We start from the raw sequence: 4,670 nt of genomic DNA on the forward strand, positions 1-4,670 counted from the left end.
TTGCTGCTTAAAGTGCCTTAGATTGTGCCATTTATCTACTTTATATTTCATTCGTATTTTGTGGCATTCATGTGGACGGCAAAGTAAGAGTTCCATTGTACAGGGAAACACGTTTCCTAACTGTGCATATGACAAACACTTTGAACTTTTGAAACCGTGCATGCAAATTCATCCAAATTTCACTATTTTTCGGGTGACTTGCAGAAAGACTGAAAATGATAGTGTGCATCACTATTGTGTGTTATATCAATATGATTTGTGTGTGTGCTCCGTTTGCATTTACGTAATTGTGTCTGTGTGCGTGTTCGTACGCGCACGTAGTTCTAGCTGCGTAAAACCAACCACATGGGTGTGTGTGCCTGTGTCCAACTTCATAGGTTTTTTTGTCTTAGAATGCCATATTCTGTGTTTTATAATTCAAGATCTGAATTGAAACCAACTGCATTTGTGTATGGCTGACTCCTCTCGGCTCATCTGTCTCCTCTCGTCTTCTGCTCAGATTTGCTCATGTGCACTCCATGAGTTGTGTGTCTATGTCCGTCAGTTCCTGCATGCACGTGTCCGTCCTTGAGTGCACGCACCTGACGGTCCATGCATGCCCGTGTACGTTAAGTGCGTGCACATGTTGGACTTCATAAGGCCTTTCTCTTACAAGGCTGCAATCTATTTTATAAACAATTCAAAATGAGAAGAAAGAACCCAAACTAAATTGGACTTTGTTTGGCGGGAGTAGTATTAGTTGGCGAAATGGCAAGAAGATTTAGCACGCAAGAAGCTTTGGATGTAGTCAAGCAGACAGAGAGCTAAGAATGATAGCTCTGAAGATAGCAGCAGGAGCGAGCCTGACCCAGCAGGTCCTGCATGGACAGATGGAACGCTTTTGTAGTCTCCCCCAAACGACCAGATGCTGAGGTATGTTCCAGCAGGCACAGTCAGAGGAGCAAAGTCAAGGGCAGATGGCAGTGCCACTTGTGCACAGAAAAGAGGGTTGTAGGCACCTGCTGTAAGTGCCACAAGTTTATCTGCAAGAACCACTCCATTTCTATTTGCAGCCTCTGCTTGAGCTGGACTCTAATACACAGAGTGATTCAAAGTTAATGTTTTTTAGTGTTCCTTGCTCATTGTTCTTGTAAATAAATGTTCTGGTTCAAACTAATCTTGTATTTTTTTTATTTATTTTTAGAACACAGCAGGGTAATATGAGTTTGACTTTTTTTTTTAAGTGGACACTTTTTGCCACTAGGCACTTAAAATCTGCCACTGCCAAAAAGAAAAAATAATGCATCAAAATCAATGTTGCTACCAATCATTGACCCATCCTGGGGCCTAATAATAAAAAGAATCAAATCCTGGCTGAAATGTATTTTTTGGAAATTGTCATTTTTCATATTTTTCCATAAAAAAATATGGGGTTGTGAAAACATACTGGCATATAAAGGGTTAAAACTTCCAGAAATATAATTCATATTTGATATGGATATTTCAGGAACAAGTAGTTCTAAAAGATTGGACAGTTTAAAGTGGAAAAAAATATGAATTTATGACATTTTTAGAGCCGTTTTTATAAGGGGTTACTAAATTGCCTTTAGACACACATTTGTGATTTTTTTTGAAGGAACTACACCACCTAGTTACCAAAGTAATCCAGAGGTGGAGAAATACCCCACCACAAGTAGAACTACTCTAATTTTTGTAGTCAGTACTGAGTACAAGCTCCTAATGTTACTTAAAGTACATCAGTAAAAATATTCCACTAAGACAACGGTGTATTAAGTCTAGTCCAGATTTGTTTTCTCAAAGGTGAAAATTTTGACTAAAATGTGTTGTTACCTAAAGACTGTGGAACAAAAACTGCAGCTGGTAAAGATGGAACCGATTTTAACAACTTTAAATAGTGACAGGAGATTAATCCATAACTGATACATCAGTGTTTTATTAATAGTATGCAGTGAAGTAAAAGTAACATGAAATTACTGAATACTTAAGTAAAGTCCATGTACAGTACTTGAGTAAATGCATTTAACGTTACTTACCACCTCTGGTTATTGCTATTTTTTCCATAATTACGCTTTCATATTGTGCAAGTAATGAGATTAAATATATAACCGTAACCACGAAGAGAAGTCAGTTCCTTACATTAGTCCCTTCCAGGACATTAAAATGTTAACTATTACCATTCTATATCAAGAACTAGTGAAACTATGGACAACCAGTACTAGCCCTGAATAACAACATGAATGAAAACCTTTTCAGTCCCAGTTCCAAGTATAAAGTCTAGTGATTCGAAATAACGTTATCTAATGTGGCATGGCTATCTATCTATACATCTCTCTATACATCTCTCTCTCTCATACACACACACACATATATACATAGTCCAACAATTTTTAATTACCTTTTTCTCCTTGTGCCTGATCTCCATGTCCCGAAACACCACTGCGCTTGATATCGCGGTGCACATTCTCTCCTTACTGGAGCTGCAGAAGAAGGCAGCCTGCTGCTGTGTTGGTGGGATAGGAAAAGTGATGCTAGATGACTGTCCAGCGTGTCCCCACTTGGATTTGCAACAGTTGGCTGCTGTCCGGTTGTTGTCACATTTAACAATGTTCTCATGGTCTCCGCTGAGGCCATCATAGTGTTAGGTAATGCAGGCTGCTTCGGTGAGGCTGCTTGCAGGCTTTTGAGTAGACATCGCTGTGGCTAACTGTTAGCCTGTATTTTGAAATCCGCTCCATTTTTTTCATCACCCTCCGGTTCAACTGAAATGCCTTCCTGTTTCACTGAACTGATTTTCGGTAGTCTTTGTGAGAGGTTTTCAGTTTTGTGTGTGAGAGCGTTTTCACTTGTATGTGTGAGAGGTACTATGAAGCCACCCAAGAGAGACTTTAGTTTCACATGTGCCTGTGAGACGATAATTCTGAAAAAAAAAGTCCCATACTGCACCTCATACTCTACAACCATTCCCACTCAAAAAGCAGGATCCACAGGGCCTGGTTGAATTAATGTTAACTACTGGGAATGCAATAACAGGAAATCCTGCATGGACTGGTTAATAGTGATGGCCATCTGACACCGAGGCCTCGATACACGAGTCGAGCTGTGAGAGAGATCTTCCACGAACCACTGCCTCGAGGCCTGTATCGTTGCTGAGAAGACACGTGACTGATGATGTCCGATGCAGAAACGGCTGGCCTGAGTGACTCCCGTGACCAGGTCAAAACGTTGATACGGCGTCACGATGTGAGATCTCGCTGCGCACATCAGCAGGTGTGTAGGGGTACTATGAAGCCACCCAAGATGATGGACAACATGTGGGTTTGTCGGCGTAGTAGAGGTGTGCGCAGTTGCTGTATTATCATCATTTCTGCTGGTGTGTGATCCATGGAGCCAGCTAGAAGGAGACCCCTTTCTCCAATGTGGGAACACTTTCAGCTGATCAATCCAAGGAAGGTAAGTGCCGTAATACTCCGTGGTTATGCTACTGCACCTTTATGTACCCAGGCAATGTTGTATAAATGGCTAATACTGCCAGTACAGCCAATGCAATAGTCATCAAATATCCATGATGAAAATGATGTCAACAATAAGCAGCATTATAGATGTGTATCCCGCAATCTGTGTCTGCATATCACAGGTCCAGTGCTTGCTGTGTCCCCAGCAATTGACATACAGTAATAATACATCTGCAATGCTGAGGCACTTCAAAGCCAAGCACGAGGGCATGCAGGAACCCACAGATCATGGTAGGTCATACGTATTATACACATTCATCCCCACACTGATTCATGAACGTGATATCACAATACAGTGTTTGTGTCTGTCATAGTGAACCAGAGGCGTGAGCTGGATGAGGCCCTGGTGAATATGCTGGTGAAAGACTCCCAGCCCTTTCCTATTGTGGATGATCAGGGCTTCAGAGTGTTCGTGGGAAAGCTAGACCCCACATACACCCTGCCATCTAGACAGGCTCCGAAGAAGATGGTGGATGACAAATATGAGGAGGAGAAGAAGACAAAAGGCCAAGGCTCAACTGCAGAGCGTGGAGGGAGTGAGTCTGACATCTGATATGCGGACCTCTATTAATATGGATGCATCCTTGCAGTCACTTGCCATTATGTGCGTGACAATGCAAAGCTGGCCACAGTGGTTTTAGGTGTACTGCCATTCCCTCATGACTACACTGCTGAAAACATCGCATCTGCTGAGAGGTCACTCATGGCGGAGTGGGGCATTGAGGGAAAGGTTAAATGCCTTGTGACCAATGCTGCAGCAAACATGACAGCCACTGCCAAGATGTTAGCCATAAGGCATGTTGTATGCATTGCACATGCACTTAATTTGGTGGTTAAGAAATCGCTAGATCAAACACCTGGCCTAGAAGATCTGCGCACAAGGGCATGGAAAGTGGTGACCTATTTTAGGTCAAGCACTACTGCTAAAGAGAAGCTGAGGATCTGTGCAGCAGCAAATGAATTGTGCAGTGATGAAGCTGATCCAGGAGTTGGACACGCGCCGGAACAGCACCTACCTGATGCTGCAGCGCCTACACGATGAGAGGCAGACAGTGGGAGCAGCTCTGGCATCACTCAGAACGGATGTGAATCCGCTTTCTTCTGAGGATTATGAAACAACAGCCGCTTGTTTACAGGTGCTCAACCCATTTTACATGG

Source organism: Monopterus albus, unplaced genomic scaffold (genome assembly GCF_001952655.1).
Source record: "Monopterus albus unplaced genomic scaffold, M_albus_1.0 scaffold768.1, whole genome shotgun sequence".
Taxonomy (NCBI): Eukaryota; Metazoa; Chordata; class Actinopteri; order Synbranchiformes; family Synbranchidae; genus Monopterus; species Monopterus albus.